We start from the raw sequence: 26,774 nt of genomic DNA, 5'->3' as shown, positions 1-26,774 counted from the left end.
AGGTGGAATGTGCTAGACACTACTTTGGTAGTGCACAATTGTAGGCATGGTGAGGTTAGTGTTCATGTTAAAATGGCCTGGATATATCTGGCTATGAAAGGACAGATGCAGGAAGTGTCTATTCATGAACCAATGACATCATCACATTCCTTGCACAGTGAGGTCATCATCAGCTGACCAGTGATGTTGATGTTGACTCTGTCCTCACATGCTTGCTCTTGGCGGAGTTCACGGGAAGGCCAATGTTCAGCTTTTTTTGGAACAGAACAGATTTCTCTTTGGAGCAGTGAAGGTTGAAGGGGCAGTGATAGGCGTGTATAAAACTATGAGGATCATGGACAGGGTGGGTAGAAAGCAGATGTTCCACTTAGTTGAGGGGGAGACAAACATTTACAGTGAAATGCAGGATGTTTAGACGGGATTTGAGGAAAGATGTTTCAACCCAGAGGGTGGATGAGGTCTGGAACAGATGCAGCCTGACTTTCTGAATATTTCCAGGGTTTCTGTTTTCATTTCAGATTTCCAGCCCCTTTAGTATCAGGTTTTTGACTGTTGGATAATTCTATTGTTGACATCTCTAAACCTATCTGAGACTTACTCGCTCTCTCTCACTCTCACCCACTCACTCATTCACTCACTCTATCTATCTCTCTATCTCTCTCACTATCTCTCTCAATCTGTCCCTCTCACTCTCACTCACTGTCACACTCACACTCTCACTCACTCACCCTTCTGGAAGTTGAAAGAGATGATATATTTTCAAAGCATTGCTGTATTTGATACAACTCTATTTTCCATGAGAGCCATAGAAATTGGAGGAGGAGTAGGCCATTTGGCTCTTCAAGGCTTCCTTGTAAGATAATGGGTCATCTGATTTTGGTCTTTCCACCACATTCCTGCATGCCTGTCGTAACTCAGCCTTGAACTGGCAGTATGGATCTCCTGCCAGATTTTGAACTGGAGGTGGAAATTCTACTCCCTGAGAGCTGCTAGCCGTTTGAAGCTGACAGCTCTCTGCTGCTGGCAATGCACCCCCTAAAAGCCTAGGATTGACAGGGAACCCAGGCCATAGGCCAGTGAGGGTAGGTGGGGTTTAAGGCAATGGAATTACTGGCTGGGGGTGAAGTTATAAGAGAGGTTGGGGAGGAAGCCCAAAACAGTCAGCCCACTTGCTGATCATCATAGAATATAGAGTCCCTCCAGTGTGAAAACAGGCCCTTCAGCCCAACAAGTCCACGTCGACCATCTGAAGTAAACCCACCCAGACCCATTCACTCACCCTATTATCATATATTACCCCTAACTAATGCACCTAACCTACACATCCCTGAACACCACGGGAAGTTAGCATGGCCAATTCACCTAACCTGCACATCTTTGGATTGTGGGAAGAAACCAGAGCAGCAGAGGAAACCCACGCAGACACTGGGAGAATGTGTAAGCTCCACATAGACAGTCACCTGATCCTGGAATCAAATCCGGGTCCCTGGTGCTGTGAGGCAGCAGTGCTGACCACTGAGCTGCCATGATGCTGGATCCCTTCGTCATTCACTGAATGCCTTTGAAGCCTGGAAGCCATCTGCCAACACTCCCCATCTACTGCTTCATGAATATTGACAGTTGTGGGATAAGGCTCTTAAATGCGCTACCTATTGAGTAAGGACCTCAATTAAGTGTTGTAGCAATCCATGAACTCGCTTGCGCTGGATGTGGAAAAGCAGAGGGTTCACATTCCACTACCTTCTGCCCAACTCAAGAGCCCTACTTTCAAATCCACTATAAGGAGGCTTTAAATTCCACCTTTTGCATTTAAGTTCCAAATCTGAAGGTGCCAGGACACGTTAATAGGGGCATTAGAATATATGTGGGCACTTGCCATTATCAGCTGTGGCATAGATTTTAAGAGCAAGGAGGTTATGTTGGAACTGTATTTCGGCCACAGCTGGAGTACTGTGTGCTGTTCTGGCCACCACACTATAGGACGGGTGTGATTGCATTAGAGGGAATGCAGAGGAGCTTCACCAAGATGTTGCCTGGAGTGGAACATTTCAGCCATGACAAGAAGCTGGCTAAGTTCGGGTTCTTTTCTTTGAACAACGAAGGTTGTGGGGGACCCTGACAGAGGTGTTTAAGATTATGAAGATTATGTGTGAATAGAAAGCAACTGTTCTCCTTCATCAAAGGGTCAAGAATAAAGGTGCTCACTCTTAAAGTGAAAGGCAGGAGCTTTAACAGGGATTTGAGGGAAAAGTTCCCACCCAGAGAATGGGGCGGATGTCTGGAATGCATTGCCTTGGAGGATTGTTGAGGTGTGTGACCACACAATCTTTAAAAAGTGCTTAGATAAGCTTTTAGGGTGTGTAACATTCAAGGCTATGGACTTAGAATGGGAAAGTGGGGCTAGTGTAGGTGGTAATGTATTTTTTTCAGAACTTCTTGGTGATTGCAGGTTCTGTCCTATATGGTTCCATGGCATTAGAACAACATTACATATTGAATTCCAGAATCAGAGACTTCCAAGGAGAGGATATTATTTCACAAACATTTAACAATGGCTTGTCCAAGGGATAAAAAGGAATCAGCCTATGTTTCTTCAAAAGTCAGGTCTCTGAAAAAAGAGTATAAGGAAAGTAATTCCTGGATTTTGATGCAGTGACAATAATGATATAGGAATTAATGTGAACTTGTGTCAGACAGTATTTAGACTTCTACAATATTATATACAGTTGTGGATACCACACTATAGGAAGAATTTGAACATATTAGACAGTGCAGAAGTGATTTTAAAGAATAGTCCCAGGGATAAGAATCTTCAGTTATGAAAGTAAATAAAAAAGCCAACAGGACATTTGATAGAAGTTTTCAAAATCACCAGAAACCTGGTCAGAGTAGATAGAGACTAAAATAGAAACGAAATACTGAAGATGCTGGAAATCCAAAATTTGTTTGATCAGATTGCTTTGACGTGAAGTGCAGTCACTTCCATCTCACTGCTGGCATTCAGCACTTTTGTCTGTGCAGCCTGCCCAAGACACCTTTGAAAATACCTTCCAAGCCCTCAACATCTAGAAGAACAAGGGCAGAAGATGCATGCACACATCATCCACCCATAGGTTCACTTGCAAGTCACAGGCATCCCAACTTAGCAATACAAAACTGTTAGGTCATTGCCACTGGGACAAATTCCTGCAGCTTCCTCATTAACAACACTGTGGATGTTCCTACAGTAAAGTAGACTGCAGTGGTTCAGGAAAGTGGCGTTCCACTACCATATTAAGAGGCATTAAGGCTGGGCTTGCCAATGTTAGTTATTTCTCAATAATATATACTTCTGTTAAAAATGGCAAGTAGCTCTAGTAGGATATTTTCAAACTTGTGGAAATGTTTAGCATTCAATTAACGTGAGTCTGGGCACTGCTGTGAGACACAGAAATCACTTTTCTTTGACTTTTCACAGCTCAAAAAACACATTCCATTCATCTTTCAAATCATGATACAGTTTCCAAAGGGCATCAATGCTTCCTATGTATTTAGGAACAAGTAAGCACTCAATGATAAGAAGTTCAAGGTTTCACAGGGTAAAATATGTGCAATAAAAATATACATATGTTGTCTTTTTAAAGGGTCAATGTTTGTGCACTTAATTTTGTTTCACTAATTAATGTTGACTTCGTGAAATTAAATTCTGATGTAATGAATATTAGGTATTCATAAATTGATTTAAAGTAATTTGGTTTAATTATGTAGAGCAATCATAATGATATAAGTACTCGAGTGTAAGAGATAGCTTGATATAAATCAAATCAAAAGAAACAGAAAATAAGGTCACATTGGCAGGATCATGTCAGCAGATCCCACAGAAATCATCTGGGCTATCCCTGCCCTTCCCCACAAATTTAAATTACTGGTGAATCTGACAACCCAGGACTGGTAGTGTTTAAACTCACAAACCGCATTGATGGGCAGACGTGGAATGTGATTTAAAAATGTGTCAATCATCTTAAAATCATACCTACCTCAGTTTCCATGTGTGGGCTACCAGCTATTGCACACCATCAGTAATTAAATCAAAACTCGAAATAGACCTTTCTACTGGAAGATGTTTGAAGAGCCTTATAAACAACTGTGTACATAATACAAAACAACGTGGTGCGATAGGTATGTTTGTTGGGCCCAGCCTAGGTCAGAAACAGAGGCCAACAAAGATACCAGCATTGATTGCCGGGCACTAGTTTCCCATCACTGTTCCTAAAGCTAGCCATTTAGCAGAAGTAGGATTGTAACAAGCTGGGTGATCCCCCTTCACACAGAGGGCAGCTAATTTGGTTCCTGGTTGTGGTCAATTAAAGGACACCACCTGTTTCCCAACCACGGGAGTTCACTGTAGGTGCCTGGAAGTGGGTACATAGGGAGAGGTCAAAGGGGCTAGGCAGCATTCAAAGCCTTTCCTGCCTGCCTGGGTGAAAAGCAGCCACCTGCTGCCCTGTAGGGGAGCTATATCCACCCACCATCCACAGTGACAGCCTGGCTGCACAGACCAGTTTTAAATTCAAGTTTTAAAAGGTTTCTTGAGAGGGCACTTGCATGTTGAAGCAACCACGGTGTGCTGTGCCTTTTGAGCTAAAAGATTTCTGATTGGCCCTCCAGCTTTGGGAACTTAGCCACCATCCGTAATTGGATTGGATACGTATGCACATGTCATTGAAGGGGCATCACCCTGACGAAGTGCTTTACCCAGGGTTCAAGATCTGCAAAACAGCCCTCACTTCTGGTTCCCCTCCCTGTTCTAAAGATCCACCCCCAGAATCACAGAGGTCAATTAGACCATTGCGTTCATTCTGATTATTTGTAGAACCATCCAAACAGTGCCATTCCCCCACTTTACTTCCATAGGCCTGCATATAAGCCAACTTCCTTTTAAAATCAATGATGGTCTCTGCTATCACTCTTCTCATATGCTGCACTTCCAGGCCATTACTCGCTGCAAAGTTAAGTTTTCTTTCATATTGCCCCTGTGTCCCTGACACAAATCTTCATTTCTGGATGCCTGCTCATTGTAGCATTAGCTAACAGGAGCAACTTTTCTTTATCTAACTTATCTAAACCGATCATACTCTTCTATACCTCCCTCAAACTTCGTAAACTACTTTGTTCCAAAGAAAATGGATCTTCTGTAACCTAAGTGTTGGTAATATCCCTCGAATATCGCTCTGTGGCACACTATTCTCTGCAGTGTAAGAAATGGGCATTGTTGTATGGGCAACACATTGCAAACTTACTACTAACAATGCAGACTACCGAAATCAATCTATTTTAATGTGGGTAACTGCAAAGCCTGCTTGGTCAGGTATGGTAGAAGAAAACCATTTGCTGTTCTGATGAGAAGAGTTGAAAAGCATAGCACTTGAAAAGCACAGCCAGTTAGGCAGCATCTGAGGAGCAGGAGAGTTGATGTTTTGAGCATAAGCTTCTCATTAGGAATGGACTAGGAGAAAGTGAGGACGGTAGATGCTGAAGATCAGAATCGAAAAGTGTGGTGCTGGAAAAGCACAGCCGGTCAGCTTATGCTCGAAACATTGACTCTCCTGCTCCTCGGATGCTGCCTGACTGGCTGTGCTTTTCCAGCACTATACATTTTGACTCTGATCTCCAGCATCTGCAGTCCTCACTTTCCCCTCCCTGATGAGAAGACTATCTTGTAGCTGAGAAGATATAATCTATTGCATGTTTAAAAAGTAGTTGCAGCTACCTTGGTATGATAGACTTTGTTACACAGACTTTGAGGAGGGCTAGATGTTAGAACTCACTCCTTTGAGATATTAAGATGTTCTGCTTACAAGTCCATGTGAAACATCCAATTTAGTGGTGCTTTTGGACTTCTTCAGTGTAAATTCTTTCAGATCCTTTCAACTCGATATATATCTCCCTACAAGCATATTTTCTCATAGTAAATAATATACTTTTGAGTACATAATTATATTTACCACTACCTTATTTCCCTACCATTTTCTGACTTCACAAATTCATCCAAACTGGTCTTCGCACAATTCTCCAGACATGTGTTCTCTTTGGACTTGGAAGACTGCTACAGCACTGTGTAGAAGACTGTTCATTTCAGTTCTTTTCCTGAGAGTCGGAAGTCTGTAGGTTACTTTAAACTGGAAAAAGCGAAATTTGTTCTTTGCCATATCCTGTACCTGAAGCAGGCAATTGCGTTCTTGCAGTATCTTCAATTGTTGAGCATTGAAACTGATGGTTTCCATAATTCTCAATCTGTGTAAACACGTTTTTAATTCTCAATCTGCCTGTAGATTTGTGCTGAAACATGTAAACTTGTTTACAAGGGTTTGGACATTCTACTTCACCCTCAGTGATTATTTTATTAGCAAAACCAACATATTCAATTCCTTGGTTCTGCTATTTAAGACTTGTTTCTGGCTTGGCATGATTTCTGTAACAGCTACTGAGTATTCTTTCTGGGAAGAGAAGGAAGTCAAACATTCTGTTGAAACTTGCGTAATCTTTGTCACCTTAGCATCTAAAATCAGATGTGCTTTGTCTGGCTCAAGCGAAGGATTCAGTTCATTACCTATCTCCCTGCTTGTTTCTCATCATAAACCTTGTTGGTTCTTGCAGGCTGAGTACTCCTCAGTGTTGATCGTAGTGGGAAACATTTGTGCCAATACAATGTAGCCATAGGTTCCCATCTTATTTGCAGTTCAAAACAAATTTCTTATGTCAGCATAATTAATCTCAGTGGATCCAATTTTTAAAATTTTGATTGTGTTATTAGGCAAGAAAGCTATATGAACTCTTTGATCTGATCTTTGGCTGTTTGTCAACCAGATGCCCCTTGACTTTCTGTTTCTTAACTTTGTATTATTTAACTTCCTCTGCCATTTGAAGATATTTGTCGTCAAGATGTACATTTTATTGTGAAGTGCTTGTGAGTATTCTGCTATTTGGAATCCCTTATATCAGAAATTGGCTTATTGCATACCATTGCTTTTAACAACTGTAGCTTCTGAACCTTGTTGTCATTTGTTAACATTATTTTCTTAGTCATGACTCATTGATAATATGGTAACACTTTCCTTGGTGTCTAACTTAAAATACATGAAATGACAATCGACATAATCATCAAAGGTCTAGATCATTTATTTGCCCTAGGAACATTTTAGGTTTTCTTCTTTTGTGGACCTTTCCTTCTCATTAATCTTTTTGTGTTTGTAGCTTTTATAAAACTGTGTCCCTAGTGGGCACACTTTCGGAAAGTGATATCAATATTATAGATAAAACATTCACTTTAAATAGCTGGGCACTGTCTGTGCCTGTGAGGTTTCTTTGATCTGTGGAGCTGACAAAGACTTTTACAGTCCAGTGCCTGTCCTATTCACTTCATTTCTCATGTGTTGTATGTGGTTTTGTACTTTAAGAATTAAAGATTCTACTGATCTTCTGAACAAATATTGATCATCTCTGTGTTGTTTCCATACATCTGTTCCATTCACCATCTGAACAGTTTTCTCCAGTGTCAATAATTGTATTAGTTACAAGGTTAAAGTAATTGTCAAAGGCTTTCAATGCTCTTCAAAAGTATCTGTTGTGTCTTTTACCCTGAGGATAATAATGGCATCAGCTTTATTGCCAAATTTGTTTTGAAGTTTATTTATTTGTTCTGCTTCTGAGTAAATATCTATTTTGTATCTCTTTGGACAATAATAAATCTGACAAATATGCAATAGCAATATCTAAAACAACTCTGTTTTGTATGTATTTCGGCTAGAAATCACCATCGTCACATTCCCCACTGATCTGTGGAAATCACTAATAAAATTATCAATGGATTCCCATCTGTCAAACTCTTTGGTTACAACTCTTTCAATAATTATATAAGGTATGAGGTTGAAGTAATCACAAAGACCTTCAGTAATCTTCAAAAGTATGTGTTGCATCCTTTACCCTTTAAGAGCAATGATGCCATCAGCTTTATTGCCCAATTTGTTTCAAAGCGTATTTATTTGTTCTGCTTCTGATTAAGTATCTTGTTTTGTATCTCAGAAATTGTTTGCCTTAAGATGTCCAACTTTGTTCTATTTAGCCCACCCATCTCTGAAATTAAGTCATCTTGGCAACACTATTTCTAATATCATTTATTCATAATATAATTTTATATTTGCCTGCTTAAAAGACTCTTTATTTCCTGGTAATAGTTGTGATGCTGCCTATTATGGTTGTACAGGAGGATTTTCCCTTCACATGAGAAATGGAGAATTCCTGCCTTTTCTGTGGGTTCACTTCTTTATGGCTTCAATAAATTATTCTTGCTTTAATTATAATCCTACTGTGTGATTCCAGTGTGTATTGTGATCATAATGCCTCCCAAACTTTTTCCCCTTGTCAGGTCAGATCTGCTTAGGCTTTATTTACTGATTTTCTAATGTCCTGGACCGATGACCTTTAACTAATATTTCTTTGGTACCTCATTACTTCTGTTTCTATTATTGTGCCTCACGGTTCCCAGTCACTGTGGCAACAATGCTGAATCTGAGCTGTAAGTAATTTTAAACTTCTCACATCTCCAGTCTGGAAAAACTGTACCATCTTAAAGTTGCCACTGTCCCACCAGGAATTTTAAGCTTTACTGACAGAACCATCAAAGTTTGTTCACTCACCACTAAACTCTGACTAGCATGGCTTCCATAAATGCCTTTAGAAGGAGCCAGCATATGCATTGGAGTTACAATTCTCCTTCTCCAGGGAGTTGCTAACTCTCTAACTTTGCTTTGTTCATGTATGTATCATTTTAATGGAAGGTAGCTGAGTCAGAGAACTAAACGCATCAGTATGCCTCATACTTGGCCCATCTCGATGGTTACACAGGCATTAGGGACCTCCCCACTATTATGGCAGTGATGTGTGTGTGTGTGTGTGTGTGTGTGTGTGTGTGTGGTGTGTGGTGTGTGTGTGTGGTGTGTGTGTGTGGTGTGTGTGTGTGTGTGTGTGTGTGTGTGTGACCAGTATTGTACTCACCACTTTATGGGACATTGCAGATCTGGGAGGCTCAGATCTCCCTTCTTCTACACATTGTAAAATATATCGCTTGAGGTGGTTCTCAGTGGGATCATTGAAATGTTGCTGGTGAACTCAAAGTCCTGGAAAGACTCTGCCAGTCAATACCTTGATATGAACCGGCTTGCAGACACAGATGCAGTACTGACAGCATCCTCTAGGCATCCAATTTTCTTATCTTGATTGATCATTCTCAGAAACCCCACCACGACGCAGGATATACTTTTCCCACTTACTACTCCATGCTCCTGACCTGACAATACACAGGATCCCCTCACTGTCATTGCTGACTCACCCTCATTGTCTTGAACCTCTGTCCAATGTGCCACTGTCATCCTCCTCTCCATTGTGTAGCAAAATTCAACAAGTAAAACTGCAGACTCAAGCACAACTGCACAAACTGGACTCTCGCACATTACCTTTAAAGGAAAGTGAAGCAAGAGTTGTGAAATTCTCTTGCACTGCAGACTTTATCTCGAAGGTAAGAGCTCATAAAAAATGTTTTATGCTAATGCACATTCATAGCATGCAATAATATTACAGTTGGGACTTGCCATAAGCTAGTATGAGTCCCAACATGTCACTGTCGTTATCTCTGCATCTTATTCCACTGCCAGGAGATCAAACTGCTGGTTCCTCCCTAATTCAGTCACTGCACAACCCATATTCTGCTCATGCATGCTCCATCTCTCTCTCTCACACACGCGCACACACGCGCACACACACACACCCTGGAAAAAGCTGAGAAACCCTGCTCTGGTTAATTGCTTCTGTGCCAAATCAAGACCCACAAACTTAGTAAAATACGGTGACCAATACTGGACAGAAAATTCTAACTGGAGTATAAGAAGACCTTTCTAAAGGCCCTTCTGGCATGGTTGTAATGTCCTTACCTCTGGACCAAAAATGCTCAAGTCCCACCTGCTTCATGGGTATTTAATAACATCTATGAACAGGTTGATGAGAAAAAGTCAATACCGGCTCAGTACATCATCTCTATTTCTCAATACCTCTCTTTCTGCAGTGCAAGATCCCATATGCTTCACTGACTAATTACGAATGTTCACTAATATCCTTTAGAGAAGGGTGTCTTTGGTTCTTAACTGGTCTAGCCTACATGTGATTTCAGTCTACAGCAATGTGGTTTACTCTTAACTATCTTCTAAAATGGCCTAGCAAGCCATTCGGTTGTAATAACTGAAAAACATGATCAAAAAATACATGGAAACAGATGGGGACACAGCATTGTCCTCAGCACTGGAAATGGCAATAACAAATAAAGCCCTGCTGGCTCTGCAAGTCTCCCTTACTAATATCAAGGGGGGGGGGGGGGAGCTAGTACCAAAACTGGGAGAGTGTCTGTCCCAATTGGGAGAGTATCTAGTAAATCAACAACCTGACAAGTTGTACATATGGAATCATACCTTACAGAAAATGTCCAAACCCACAATCCCTGGATAGGCCCAGCAGAGGTGGTGTACAGTTAGGAAGTAGTTTCTCTGGCAATCCTCAACATTGATTCCATGTCATCTCATGGCAGCAGGTCAAACACAGTGAAGGAAACCTTTTGCTGATTACTGCATACCGCCTTCCCTTGTCTAATGACTGCGCAATCCTATGTTGAATGGCAGTTGGAGGGAGCACTGAGGGTGACAAGGGTGCAGGATGTACTCTGGGTCAGAGACTTCAGTGTCCATCACCACAATAGGCTCAGTGGCAGCACTGGTAATCAATCTGGTTAAGTCCTAAAGGACTTGTTGCAAGACTGAGTCTGCAGTCTACTGGGTCAGTCAATGATAAGAGGATATTTCACCTCATGAGAGAGTCCAGGACGAGAGAATGTAGTGTCAGAGTGAAAAGGTGCCAATTTAAGACTCAGCTGAGGAAGAACTTCTTCTCTCAGAGGTTTGAGAGTCATTCAAACTCTGTGCCCCAGGGAGTAGGGACAGAGTTTTTTATATTTTTAAGGCTGAGATAAATCTTTGATCAGTAGGGGAATCAAGGTTTTCAGAGAAAGGGGAAGAAAGTGGATGTGAGGAATGTTAGATTACCAGTGATCCTATTGAATAGCGGAGCAGGCTCAAGGAACCAAACAGCCTTCTCCTGTTCCTATTTCTTTTGATCTTAGGGCAGCAAATAGTGAGGGAACCAATAATAGGGAAAAACATACTTGACCTCACCCCTACCAATTTACTGCGAATGTATCTGTCCATGACAGTATTGATAAGAGTGATTGCTGCACAATCTTTGTGGAGGCAAAGTCCTGCCTTCACATTGAGAGAACCCTCCATTGTGTTGTGTGGCACTATCACCATGCTAAATAGGATAGACTTTGAACTGACCTGGCAGTTCAAGACTGGGCACACATGAGGCACTGTGGGGCATCAACAGCAGCAGAATTGTACTCCAATACAATCTGTAACCTCATGGCCCCGCATATCCCCACTCAGCCATTACTATCAAGCCAGGGGATCAATCCTGGTTCAATGAAGAGTGCAGGAGGGCATGCCAGGAGCAGCACCGGGCATACCTGAAAATGAAGTGTCAACTTGGTAAAGACACAGCATAGGACTACTTGTGTGCCAAATGAACATATGTAGCAAGTGATATAAGTGATCCCATAATCAATGGTCTGACCTGGACTCAGTAGCACTGCCAAAACCGGGTTTTGGTGCTGGATAACTAAACATCTCACTGGAGGTGGTGAAGATTCCACAAATGTCCCCATTCTCAAAACTGGAAGAACTCAGCACATCAGTGCACAAGATAAAGTGGAGTCATTCACAATAATTTTCAACAAAAGATCATCTAACTATTGTCCCTTGACATACAATGGTGTTGCCACCACTGAATTCAGAATTATTCACAAGCTGGGGATTACCATTGACAGGAAACTGAACTGGACTAGCCATACAAACACAATGGCTACAAGATCAGAGGCTAAGATTCTTACAGCAAGTAACTCGCCCCCCCTCACCCTACAAAACCTATCTACCATATGCAAGACAGCAGTCAGGAGAGTGATGGCATTTTCCCATTTTTCTAGGATGTGTGCAGCTCCAATAGCTCATAAGAAGCTTGACGCTATCAACCCACTTGATTGGCATGACATCAACAAGCATCCACTTTCTCCACCATGGGCACTCAGTAGCAGCAGTATATATCATCTACAAGATATACTGCAGAAATTCACCAAGACTCCTTCAGCATCACTTTTCAAACCACAACAACCACCAATAAGAGCAGCTGATACATGGGAGCACCACAACCTGCAGGATCCCCTCCAAGCCAATCGCCATCCTGATTTGGAAATATGTTGCCTTTCTTTCACTGTCGCTCAATCAAAATCCTGGAACTTTCTCCCTAATGGCATTGTGGGTCTAACATACTGCACAGATACTGCAGTGGTTCAAGATCGCAGGTTACAGGAATCAGCAATCAATGCTGGTCCACTTAGTGATGCCCATGTCCCATTAATGAATAAAATAAACTACCCTCTCAGTATATTTTGCCTCTATCAAAGACCCATGCACATAGATCCCTCGGTCTCTCTTTCTCCACTAACGCTTCCCTACAAAGTCACTAATGTTTCTCCCTATGCCCTTTGCTAAAATGGATGACCTCTCACTTCTCTGTGTTAAATTATACCTGTCACATGTCTGCTCGTTCTGTAAGCCTTTGTCCTGTCATAATCAATTGGTGTCATTTTCAGTGTTATTAAACCTTCAAGTTTGATATAATTGGCAAATGTTGCATATTTAATCTGTATTCCAATATTCAAATCATACTTTTTAAAAAAAAAGTGAGCCTAACACTGATCCTTGGAGACCACCGCTGTCTACCCCCTCCAATTGGAAAAAAAAGCACTTAACTTGTCTTGCTGTTACCTGTCCTTATGTCAATTTTTATCCAAGCTAAGCACTAAAATTGGAACAACACAAGAAGATTAGCATGGCCCGTGTGCAAAAATGACATGCAAATTCATGAAGCGTTCCACAAAAAAACTTACTCTCCTATTCTTTGAACTTCAGTTTTGTTTCTTGGCATTTTCCAAAAGTTTAATTGAAATCCATATGAATGATATTCATCACATTCCTTTGTCAACCTTGACTGTCACTTGATGAAATACTTCAATTTGATTAGTCAAACTAAGATATCTCTTTTGCAAGTCAATGTTGATTCTCCTTAATTAATTCAAGGGCTGTATTTTTCCCCCTTGAATTTTGTTACCAAACCTTTCTCCACCACCAACCTGTAGTTATAAAGACTGTTTTGCATACTTTCCTGAACAGGTAGGTGCAGCAACTGTCAATATAGCATACAGCAAAGATATTTTACGAAGGGAAATTAATTATTTGAACATCACAGTTCTAGAAGTGGAGAGATGTTTAAACTAATGATTAGATTTTTTTGTGAGAATTGAAGCTAAAAAGTAAATGTCTTACAACTGGATAAAATAAGAAACAATATTTTTTTTCCAAATTGTGATTCACATTTTGCATTGGAGAAAGGCATGGAGCTGAACATTTGCATCACAGCTGACAGGATGGGAGGATACTAAGAATCCCTTTCAGGACACCAACTACATATCACTGACTCAATTTCAGTAAAGATTGGGGTCAAATAAGATTGCATCATCGCACATATTCTCTTCTCCATTTTCATCGCTGCGAAACTGCACCTCACCTTCACAAATTACCGTCATAAGCAGAGATCATCCACAGACTGGGCAGGGACTGTTAACCTATGTCACCTTCAATCCAAAACTAAAATCACACCAATTTTAGTCACTTGTGTGCATTCTCACTCAGAAACTGAGCTCCAGGTCATTGTTGAACTTCAGTTTTGTGGCTTATGAGCAATTAAAATTGAGAAGATTTGCTTGGGAAGGCATTGAACAAATTGAGAAATTTTATCAAGCACACACCATTGCAGGGTCACAGTGTCACAGAGAGTGCGCAACCTTCCAGACAACTTGTCCAGCCAATCCTCCAACCACCAACATTCATGTAAGCAGTGCTAATATCAGCCATTTTAGAACCAATTGAACTAGAGTGGAAGCTAACCAATGGGGAGGTAATGGCCTAGTGTTATTATCACTTGACTGTTAATCCAGAAACTCAGCTAAGGTTATGCAGACCTGGGTTCAAATCTCACAATGACACATGGTAGAATTTGAATTTGATAAAAAAAACAAAAATCTGGAATTAAGAATCTACCGATGTCCATGAAATCATTGTCAACTGTCAGAAAAAAAACATCTGGCTCACTAATGTCCTTCAGGGAAGGAAGTCTACGATTCCCACCTGGTCTGGCCTACATGTGACTCCAGACTCTCAATGACATGCTTGACTCTCAACTGCCCTCTGGACAATTAGGGATGGGTAATAAATGCTGGCCTAGCCAGAGATGCCCATATCCTGTGAATGAATTTTCAAAAATCCTAAAGGACTGCCTAAGAAGATGAAGAAGACATCTAAATTACCAGTTGTTGACACTGGGTGCTATAGCTTTTAAATCTCTTGAGTGTTTCTTTTGATTATTCACCTATATTCCTATATCAACAGGGATTCAACAGCTACTTTTAAATCATGTTGATATAAATCTGTGAGTTGAAGGAGGTAAATTCAGAAAGTGAAGCACATGGAGAGGGGGTCGTTTGCATTTATTCTGAAAGCAATGTTTGGCTAACTGTTCGCTGCAACTAACCAAATAACAACAAATCATAATTTTATTTTTTATTCATTCATGGGATGTGGGCATCGTTGGCTGGGCCAAATTTTATTCTCTGCCTTTAGTTGTCCTTGAGAAAGAACAAACTTCTTGAACTGCTACAACCCATTTGCTGTAGGTAGACCCACAATACTGCTGGGAAATGAGTTCCAGGATATTGACCCTAAAACTGAAGCAACAGTGATGTATTTCTAAGTCAGAATGGTGAGTGCTTGCAGGTGGTGGTGCTCCCATTTTTCTGCTACTGTATTTAGATTGCAGTGGTTTAGGGTTTGGAAGGGGCTGTCTAAGGATCTTTGGTGAAGTTCTGCACTGCATTATGCAAATGGTACACACTGCTACTATTGAGGACCAGTGGTGGAGGTACTAAATATTTGTGAATGCGGTGCCAATCAAGTTGACTGCTTTGTCCTGGGTGGTATCAAACTTCTTGAGTGTTGCTAGAGTGGCATTCATTCAGACAAACGGGGAATATTCCATCACACCCCTGATTTGTGTCTTGTAGATGGTAGACAGGAAAATTGATAGTAGGCCTACTGATTTTAAAGAGCAATTGAAAGATGTTGCCACACTAAGCTTTTTAGGATGTGAGTAAACAGAAGGATCCTTAAGAAAAGGAGACGTGTCCTATTTGATGATGTTTTTCCGTGTCTTACTGTTAGAATTCCAAGTCAAATTCCTTTCCTTCAGAAGAACAGCAGTGGAAGGGGTTGGCTGCAAAAACCATCTGGTTTCCCAGTTGTTTCAACGTAGTGAGTAGTTGGATCTTTTGAATGGTGAAGAGAAGAAAATTTAGAAAGGCACTTCTATGAGTGAGGATGTGGTGATAGGCTTCCAAGGCGAGTTTGCTTCAGGTATTGTTGGTAGTGATAGTCTTGCTGTTACCTTCAGATTAGAGGTCGTACATGTCTGATTGTAAAATCTCCTTAACTTACTCAGCAAACAAAAAGATTGATATGTATGTAAGAAAGGCTTGAGATTACCAATTGAATTTTATCATGTTCAATGTGTAATCCTGGATATTTTTTGAAAATGGAGGTCAAATTTAATTACAGGACTAATTGTTGATCTTTATCAATTTTAGACAGGATCATGATAAAAATTTATTCCTTCTCTACGTTATGCATTAAGCACTTCTCTCAAAGTCTTTGAAGAAATAACAGTCTCTTAAAAACCAAGTTTTCAGTTCCAACATAGTAAAATATTGTTGTTCATGAGCTTGGAAAATAGGTAGCCAAATGGATCAAGTAATACAGGCTACAGAAATACCTCTGCTTCAAGTTAGGTTTTTGTTCCTTTCTGTGACCATTTCATCATGTTTTGGGTAAATATTACTATGGTGCATATTATCTCCTCATGCAGCAGTTTCTGCCAAGAAAGTGATGATTGCTCTCATTAGCTAAAGGATATCGGCTCTGGTCCAATGAATAGATCTGTCTGCTGATTTCAGCTACAAAATAGCACTGGGATTCACAAGCTTGACATTGTGGGTGTGAAAATAATAAAACTGAACTCCATCTTTAGCCTAGTTGCTATGGATGCAGTTAGAGGTCATCGTGGCAGCTGCTAACTAGTTGCCATTTTGCCAGATGCTCCCCTCCTGCTCTGTGTTTTCTTGCACCCTGGTTTCTAAAGGTTTCATGGTATTTAATTCCTCCCACTTATTTGGCATATGTACCTATTGAAAGCTTGATTCGATTCCTCCTACATGGAGATTTACTGTCAGGGATGATGGCCATTTTGGTGCTCCCTTGAGATCAGGGATTTTACAAGACTGACTTTTAAAACCTGCCTTAACTTGTTTAGCAACAAAAGCAAGTTTGGTGTGTACACAAGGAAATCTCTCCATGCCGCCAATAAGAATTTTATAGTGCTGCCTGCTGATAGTCCTGAACATAATAAAACAACTGGAAGTAAAATTAAAGCAGCAGGATAGTTGTAGATGTTTATGTGAAATGAAGATTTCATCAAAACGAAATGTCCCTCAGCATTTCTAATAATTATTTGCAAATCTTAAGTACATTTTATGTTCACATTTAGTCAATTGGTATCACAGTTAGAAGCAAAATAAAAGAGAATAACAGGATAACTTTGAAAGTATTTATATCAAATGTGAAATTTGTTAGTGATATAAAATGAAATATAGTTTAATATATTAAGAAAACAGCGTGTTAGATTTAATATCCATTCTGAGAAGAAAGTTAGAATATTGAAATATTTTAAGTTTTAAAATTAATTAGATTTTACTTTGCCTCTCCTTTTTCTTTAAGCATACTCCCTACCTTGAGACACAAACACCTCAATCAAGTAGTCAGTCTAAGGCTGTATCTGGGGATAGACTGGGAGTCAGAATCCTCATTTGATACCCACACAAAGGCATCTCACAAAGGCAAGCAATCATATATTTTATGCATCTCAAGCACTTTTTTCATTCAAAAACCTGGCTCTCATTTCATGCAAATACTTTACTGAACCTAAAGGAGAGTTTTTGTGCAGGTTCTGCATTGAACTATCTGAAGTTCACCTCCATGATGTATGTAATCAGGTTTGTAATTCTTGAAAATATAGTGTTTTTAAAAGTACTAAGGAAACTGTGTCATTGGGTCTCGCCAATGGTACTACATGGTACTCGCCAAACTGGAATCCTGCAGCCTTCAAGACTCAATATTGAATTTAAGAATTCTTGAGCCTGAGCATTCACTTCCATATCCTTATCCCAATCCCCACAAACCAGGCCTTGTTATCACGTGGGCTGCTACAAACAACTCATTGTCAGCTATTAATTAGCTGTTGATAAGCAGCTGTTGATTCTCTCAGGCTGTTCTTTACCCATTCCTTTGTCCAACTGTCGTGCTGTCTCTCTGGACTCCACCTCCACCTCCACCTTCAAGTTCTGATTTGGAGATGCCGGTGTTGGACTGGGGTGTGCAAAGTTAAAAATCACACAACACCCTCTTATAGTCCAACAGGTTTAATTGGAAGCACACTAGCTTTCGGAGCGACGCTCATTCATCAGGTGGTAGTGATGAAGGAGTGTCGCTGCGAAAGCTAGTGTGCTTCTAATTAAACCTGTTGGACTATAAGAGGGTGTTGTGTGATTTTTAACCTTCAAGTTACTCCTTCCTCCACCGCATCAGTGTAAATACTAACCTTTTCTTAGCTACAGTCTGTTCTGAAGAAGGCTCACTGGATCCAAAACATTAACTTTGCTTCCTCTTCACGTATGCTGCAGACCTGCTGGGTTTTTCCTGCAATTTCTGTTTTTTATACGTGGTACTCCCAACATGTCATGACATAAGTTATCAGTGTCATTGAAGTATTTAAATGAACTGCCTTTGTATTATTGTGCAAGGCCTGTTCATTCCAACAAAGGCACAGGCAGTACTAGATGAGAAGTGCTGTCTGCATTGTCTGCAGAATCAGTATTTGGCTCTCATTTCTCAGAATCAGCAACTGTAAGAAAAAACGTTATGAGATCCTTTTGTGGATTATCTTAATTGAAACAACATATTTCAACACAAGGTTATTCCAGAGGATGGAAAACAAGAGATGAGCAAAAAGCATGATCAAAGAGATGGATTTTGAGAATTTTTTTTTGAAAATACTGACAGAAATGGAAGGAAGTAGTGAAAGTTCAAGAGGGCTATTTTGAGATATTGAAAACTCAGGTTGCAATAGAGTAGCAAAGGACGCAATGCGCAAGACATCAACATTTGAAGATAAATCCATGAGAGAAAGGTGTAATAATAATCGATAAGGATTTTAGATATGTTATATTGCAGAATAACTAAACAGTTAGGCTGGTGAGAACTGTGTTGAAAGATGAATGAAAAATGGTGCTTGTTAGAAGGTTTCTTGGTGATGCATTTTGTGCAAGTTTGGAAGTTAGCATTGAGCCAAAGAGATTGCCAGGATTGTTTATACTAGTCAAAATTAGAGTAGTGCTGGAAAAGGGGTCCTGATGAAGGGCTTCTGCCCGAAACGTTGATTTTCATGCTCCTCGGATGCTGCCTGACCTGCTGTGATTTTCCAGCACCACTCTAATCTTGACTCTGATCTCCAGCATCTGCAGTCCTCACTTTTGCCCATGATTTTTATGGTGAGCCCAGTTCAGTTTCTGGTCAATGGTATCCTCCAGGATGTTGATAGTTGGGGTTTCAGTGACAGTAATGCCTTTGAAAGTCAAGATTAAATACTTTGTGGGCGGCACGGTGGCACAGTGGTTAGCACTGCTGTCTCACAGTGCCTGAGACCTGGGTTCAATTCCTGCCTCAGACGACTGACTGTGTGGAGTTTGTACGTTCTCCCCGTATCTGCGTGGGTTTCCTCCGGGTACTCCAGTTTCCTCCCACAGTCCAAAGATGTGCAGGTCAGGTGAATTGGCCATGCTAAATTGCCCGTAGTGTTAAGTGAGGGGCATGGATGGGTGGCGGGTCAGTGTGGACTTGTTGGGCCGAAGGGCCTGTTTCCACGCTGTAATGTAATCTAATCTAAACTTTCTTGTTGGAGATAATTATTGCCCAGCAAATGTTACATGGCACAAATGTTAATTGTCATTAATCAACCCAAAGATACTCATCCCAGTATCTAAGGGGCGGCAAATGGAGCTGAACATTGTACAATCATCAGTAATCACCCCCACTTCTCATCTTATGATGGAGGCAAGGTCATAGAAGAAGCTGATGAAATGGTCTGGAATGGACCACAACAAGGAATTCATTCCACGATGTCATAGGACTGTAATATTTGGCCTCCAGTAATCACAGTCATGTTCTTTTGTGCCAGATATGACTCCCACTAACAGAAGGTTTTCTTTCTAACATGGGAAATGACCCACTGCCGATAAAAGATATTATTGAGGAGCAGCATGTAGGCCAGAAGGAAGATGGACCAAAAATAGATCCTCGGTTTTCCACTTGAAGACTGAAGAAGAAACACTTATTGGAGGTGCCCTAGTTGTATTAAAACAGATTGATGTTCAAACACTTGAAGGGCACTTTGCACAGAACAGGAAAAGTTATGGATGCAACTCAAAAAGATATACAAAAGCAAAAAAAACTGTGGTTTCTGAAAAGTAACATAAGCAAAGTGCTGGAGAAACTCAGCAGGTCTGACAGCATCTACTGTGAGAGAAACAGAGTTAATGTTTCAAGTCCAATATGACTTCTTTGAAATACTGCACTTGTTTTTTTCTCTCTCCACAAACACTGCTGGATCTGCTGAGTTTTCCCAGCACTTTCTATCAAAAAGATATAGTGGCTGAAGAGTAATAGTGTGACACTGACTTTTATGGTAGCAGTTTCAGTGCTATTGGTGGTGTTGAAATTTGATCAAAGGGACAGCTAACCAGAGAGGGAGGGAGTAGTGAGTATGAAGCTTTCAGGTGACAACATGTCAAATACCTTGGAAATATAGATAACATATGAGAAGATAATGTTAATAGGCATTTTTAGAGTTGGGTTTTTAAGATGACGCTTTAGGAGGGTGAATCAAAGATGGGTATTAGAGATGGATGTGATGTGGTTTTAAAAAAGAGGATTATAAGTCGGAGCAAAAAGACCTAAAAACTTCAATGTTGCATGCCAGTGCATAGATAATAGGATATTGAGGGAGCATGATCTGACTTTCATGGGGGAAATGATATTAGAGCATGGGGAAGTGACAGTACAAAAGCTTCTAACTGGGGTTATCTGATGGGTTTCGGGTGATCGAAAAACTTGCAGATGCACAATTCTTTTAAACTGCTGAGATAGCACGTCAAAGTGAGCAGCTGAAAGGACACTGTGAGTTAACAGTATTGGTGATAAATCTATGCTGGCGCATCTGTTGTTTATCTTAAGTTATCCATAGCTCTTCCACTAAAGTTAAAGCAGACAATTGAGAGAATCCCTGTGGAAATTCATCTGCTGTTTCCTTCTTCCACCTCTGTGTAACTAAAGCATTCTGAAGAAAATGAAGGGCGTGCTAATGTAAGAAATCTTTCAAATGTTTTGTTTACAACATACTAAGAGCAACACTCAAAAGCTAATTTTGGTTACTGAGGTTGTTTTTGCAAAAGTCAAATAAAATTCTGAGGCCATAAATGTTTAATTTTAAGGTTTTGTTTTGAATCGGAAAGAGTCGTTGCTTGAATTCTGCGGGGCCTATTTTTAAAACTTCGATATTAGGTGGAAATACCCAGAGTGTTTTGCACTATTCAAAAGGGATGTTCATTGGGATTGCAATTATTAGTGTGACAATTATATTTTATGTTAGTAAAAATATTTTAAATGTTGCCGCGACCAAAACAATTCGCTTGTAGGGCATACTGGTTACTGCTGTGTGATGTCCAGTAAATGTACACATTTCAGACATTTGCATCTTAGGAAAATGGCAGTGTAGAGCTGTGATTAAATGCTGAAAATTTTCAGTTGATCTGAGTAGTCAACATGTCACAGAAGATCGATCTTAACGGCTTCTGTTTATTCTTTAATCAGAATTTATTTTCCTTTTCCTTTATTTACTGTTGATATTGTGTAGCTGATTGCAGAGAAATGACTTTTTTACAATTTACTGTAGCACTGCACACTAAGCAAACAAAAGGTGCTGATGAAACACTCAGAACCCATTATTATGTAAATTGCTGCTGCCTGACACTGATTCCATCTCCAGCCACCATAATCTGGTCCAGTCGTATTCACTGACAATAATTTTCATGATTACAGACTTTGAAAGTGACCAGAAATGTGGATTAGCTGCTACATTTATCTGCTTTTAGTACTTGACCCGAAATTGGAGTTTGAAGGTTGTACATAATCAAAACAAAAATATCACAGCTTTGTCTGTGTATGGGTCAATAAATATGACTCATATCTAAAAAAAAATTCACTCAGATCATTTAAATGGCATCTCCAAGTGGATGTGGGAAGAGCAGATGTTTTGTTTCACTAAGCACTACAGTTGTATCAACCATCCATGACTGTTGAAGATATGTCGCCTGAAGTAGCCACACCAATACCAAAAGGGACAATAAAATGACCGCTGTGTTGTTTGTAAATTTATGGCTGAATTTCAGATAATTATAGATTCTTGAATAGTTGAAAGCTGAATTGCAAAAAGAGAGCAAACTTCCTTGATGCTCGATTGACATGATTTAACCATTTTCAGTGAATAGTCTCTTCAGTTAAAAAAAAAGGTGCTCATCCAACCTTTCCCTTGTTAGTTGGGAAACAAGAAGAATCCTATCATTTTTGTCAGTAAAGTTACTTACAGAGATTAGTAATGCATCAGTCTTTCAATCTGACTTGTGTAATGTTTGTCACTAATGGTGTTAGAGGCAATATTAAATTTTGGTGAAGGTGTGTTAGTAGACCGGCCTGCAGTCATGCCACACAATGGCAGCATAAAAGGGAGGCCATTCAGCCTACAATGACTGTGTCAGACCTATCCAGTAAATCTCATTCCCATCAAAGCAACTTGCTATTTGCATATGTAGAAAAAAAATCACTTTTGATTATTTTGCCAAATAACTCAAATCTGTAATTTTTTGCACTTTAACAATGCTATTTATGATTTTGAACACCTGTATCAAATATCCTCAAACACTCTGTATTCTAAGGAGCACTCAGCTCCTTCCTCACTCCCCAACTTTTACATTAATTGTAAAATGGAAGATATTTTCCTATTCACCCCGTTCAGGTACATTATGCCACACCTTTGAGGTAGGTGGGATTTGAACTTGGGCTTCATCATGATAGAATTGATTCGATTAATTTTCTTATGCATCCCCTCCAAAGCTTTGAATACCTGATCCAGTGAGATGACCCACTCAATTTTCTTGAACAATGAAATCAATGGAGAGAATAATCAGGTGTTATATATAATGGCTGCCAATTGGCTCCCATTTACTTTACATCATTACCAAAGTTAAATCTCACCCCAGCACCCTGAAAGATTCAGAGTAAAAGAAACATTATTTTTTATATTTTTCTCTCACGTGATCTGATGAAGCTTTATTTGTAAACTATTCCACAGCCCTAAGAAACACTCTCGTACCTTATCTAATTGGAACATTTCAAAATTTGTCCATTCATGGGTGTGTGGGTATGACAGCGTTTATTGTCCGTTTCTAATTGCCGTTGAGGATGTCGTGGTGAGCTGCCCTCTTGAACTGTTTAAGTCCCTGTCACTTAGGAATACTCACAGTGTTGTTAAAGAGTTCCATGACTTTTTGGCCCAGTGATAGTGAAGGAATGGCAATATGATTCCAATTCAGGAAGGTTTGTAGCTTTGAGTGAAACTTGCAAGTGGTAGTGTTTCCATGCATCTGCTGCTGTTGTTCCTGTACACATAGATGACCATGAAACAATGAACACTATCACAACTGAATCTGATCTGTTCTTGTTTAATATTTGTGTGTATTTACTCTTCTAGTCAGGTATTATGAAACAACAATTAGGAGTCAGGTCTGGAGCAATCTTTATTTCTGCTCCATAACCTTAAGGCAATGTTGCCAATGATAGAATAGTAATTGCCATCTTGGCTTCGCTGATTAAATTGTCTTCGAGGGCTTGTAATCCTCTATAGCTTGGTGAGATGTTACACATTTTGTCATCAAGTCATCAGGAGAATTCCCCAAGTTTTAGATTGCTGGAACAATATGTTTCAAAATATACATGAGGTGCAAATATATATCACAAGTTAGAAGTTATGCTGTAGTGTTAAATTCTGGTATGTGCATAACATTTGAATTTACTTTGCTGGAGAAAGACTTATTTGCCATTAAATACACTGCATTCCTGCCCAGGTAGCTGTCAAAGCCAATGAATGAAGGAAGTTATAATTACTTAAATGGATTTGATGAAGATCAGAAAGATGATTGTGCCACATTAAATAACAATTGTGACTTTAATGATATGTTGGGCTGGAAACACAACAGTCTTCTATTATTTTGTACACTACAGTGTACCTTTCTAATTACTCTAGTGATTTCCTGTTCCCTGCTAAGATACAATGTTCTCAAATACTGTGCAATAGTTATGTGGAGAGCTTTGCTATACTGTGTGCAGCTGCATGGTCATTGATAAATTAGCTGTAAATTGCTGGCAGATTGCAGATTGATAACAAGACTTTATATTCACTAATTCCAAGCATTTGCTTTGGACTCAAACCTTCAGAATTATTTGCTACTGATGACAGAATCCAGTTGTGATCATGATATTTTTTTAGTATGAGGAGATGGGGTATTGTAACCTTTTCCCTCAGGCAAATCCTGGGCACATTGTGCAAAAACTCATGGATATTTGAGTATTTTTAACAAGCACATTACACCTGTAATGAAACACGTCTGCTTAGTCCACATTCTACCTGTGTAATAACAGCAAGAGAACGATACTTGATTGATTCACCTTGATGTAATGTCATTGTAAACAACTATAATGAAACGTGTTTTATAAATGAAAGTTAGCAGCAAGCTCCATATTCACAATCAGATCAGCCACAATCTTACCAAATCCTATGTTTTAATGTTTCAAACCATGTTCATTTCAAATTCTTTTGATGGTAAAATTCTATCATTGCTAATATTGTGCCTCTGTTGCTGGAGAGCATTCAAATTTGGTTTGACTGTTGGATTCATTACTTGAGCATCAGCAAACCATTAACAATTTGAGTCTTTTCTTTAAAGCCAAAGATTCAAGTCCTCATGACTGCCGAATAGAAACACAAATCAATTGCTTTATATGAGCAATCCATTACTGTGGTGGTAACCTATTGGCTGATGATTCCAGAAGAGAGTAGGACTGTGTTTTATTTTAAGTTTGTGCACTGAAGCAATTGTTTAAAAGCCGATGTCAATTTTGCTGCACAAGGAATTGGGCTTCTGAACTGGGTATTTGATTTGTTATATCTTTAGGATAATAAATGATGAAAATAACTAGAAACTCTTTATTATTTGTTTTAGTTACAACAGTAAAGATGAAATTTCATCAATCCTCAACTAGCAGGAGAAACTGCAATTGAAGGAGGAGTGATCAGTTATATCAATTCTCCAATCTCTGCTTTCTGCAAGTGCAGCTCCCCAGTGGAAATGATTAATCGAAACACTTTGCCATATATCAAAAAAAAAGTTGCTTCATTACACAAAATGCACTGGGATGATTCCATACTGGAATAAGACTCTATATAAATGTTATTTATTTGTTCCTTTCTTTAGCTATGGACCTCAAATGGTCTGTAAGTCAATAATAAACAAATGTTAACACTTCTCTCTTTCCTTTGCCCTTCAGAGGCCATTTTACAATTCTAATTTAATATTGTGAGTAAATTTAACAGCTTGTACTTTGTGATTCCTGTGAGCACTAGTTTCCAATCAATTACCTGTTGACAATACTGCCATAGCACAACCATTTAAGAATTGGTAGATGCTAGCAATAAACAATTTCCAAGAAGTGGCAGCTCTTCAGTCAATTATGTTTGTTTTGAGAATACTTTAAGCATAGAGGACTGAAAATTCAAGTTAATGATAATTATGTTGGTATTGTTCCAACAACATTCTCCAGTATTGACCTTGCTGAAGTTTGTAAGGTTCCCGAGGGCACATTATTTCCTCCCATTGATGCCCCACTATACCTTCCCAGCCTCTTGTGTCAGGAGACAACTTGTTTGTTTAAAAATACTCTACTGTTTCTTCAAGAGTCTATTTAATGGCTTTTTGTTTTATATCACATAGCTGCGCACATTTGGAGAGATACAGTTCATATCTCTCTTGACATGGCCACTTATTGTAATAAGCCAAATCTCTTGAGCTCAACCTTAATTCACTTAGCCAAATTTCTGCCTTCTTCCATAAGATATAGGAGAAGAATTATGCCATTCAGCCCATCGAGACTGTTCCACCATTTGATCTTAGCTGATACGTTTCTCAACCCTATTTTTCTGCCTCCCCCATGTAACCTTTGAACCCCTGACCAATCAAAAGGATATCTATTTCTGTTCTTAAATACACTCAATGCACACCCCTCTGTGGCAAAGATTTCTACAGATTCACCACTCTCTAGTTGAAGAAATTCTTCCTTATCTCAATTCTAAAGTGTCATGCCTTCACTCTGAGGGTGTGCCTTTGGGTCCTTGTCTCTCCTACTATTGGAAACAACTTCTCCACATTGACTCTATGGTGCTCTCAGTCTAGAAAAATGTACTGAGGTAATTCACAAAAACACACTCAGATTAAAGTATTCTGTAAATTTCAATCAGATCCTTTCTCATCCTTTTAAACTCCATGGAAAATAGATCCAAACTCCTCAACCCATTCTCATATGACAAGCCCTTCAACCAGGGATCTTGTGACCCTTCTTTGGATCAGTTCCAATGCCAGCATATTCTTCCTTAGATACGGGGCCAAAAACTGCTCACAATATTCCAAAAACAGTCTGACCCGAGACTTCTATAACCTCAGCCATACAAGTATATTTGCCTTCTTAAAATGAATGCTAACATTGCATTTGCCTTCCTAATTGCCAATTCAATCTGCATTGTAACAGTAAGAGAAATTTGAACCATGATCCTAAATCCCTTTGCCCTCCAGACTTCTGAAATCTTTCCTTATTTAGAAATATATACTCCTTTTCTTACTTCCAAAGTGCATCATCTCTTTCCAACATTATATTCCATCTGGCATTTCTTCGCCCATTCTTCAAGCTTGCCCAAGTCCTTCTGCAGCCTACCCAACTCTTCAACACTGTCTGTCCTTCTATCTATTTTTGTTTAATCTGCAAACTTTGCAACATTGGCCTCTATTCCTTTGTCCAGTTGGTTGATTTATAATGTGAATAGTTGTATACCCAACACTGACCCTGCGGAGCTCAACTTGTCAGCTGCAGCCATCCTGAAAAAGACCCCTATATCCCTACTCTCTGCCTTCTTCCAGTCAACCACTCCTCTAATCTACCTTGCCCCTAACACCAGGGACTCTTATCTGATTTAACAGTTTC

The 26,774-nt window shown here is 39.7% G+C and overlaps 1 protein-coding gene and 1 non-coding gene across 3 annotated transcripts in view; both read left to right on the top strand.

The window, feature by feature from the left end:
• LOC140481424 (PC3-like endoprotease variant B) overlaps positions 1–26,774 on the top strand; it is an 865,619-nt gene that overhangs the window by 582,155 nt on the left and 256,690 nt on the right. The gene's annotated exons all lie outside the window — the stretch shown is intronic.
• On the top strand, positions 12,974–13,075 carry LOC140481714 (U6 spliceosomal RNA). The gene has a single exon (XR_011961589.1). It is a non-coding gene; the product is annotated as a U6 spliceosomal RNA (small nuclear RNA).

Source organism: Chiloscyllium punctatum, chromosome 9 (genome assembly GCF_047496795.1).
Source record: "Chiloscyllium punctatum isolate Juve2018m chromosome 9, sChiPun1.3, whole genome shotgun sequence".
NCBI classification, from domain to species: Eukaryota; Metazoa; Chordata; class Chondrichthyes; order Orectolobiformes; family Hemiscylliidae; genus Chiloscyllium; species Chiloscyllium punctatum.
This window is presented reverse-complemented; position numbering and strand designations above follow the sequence as displayed.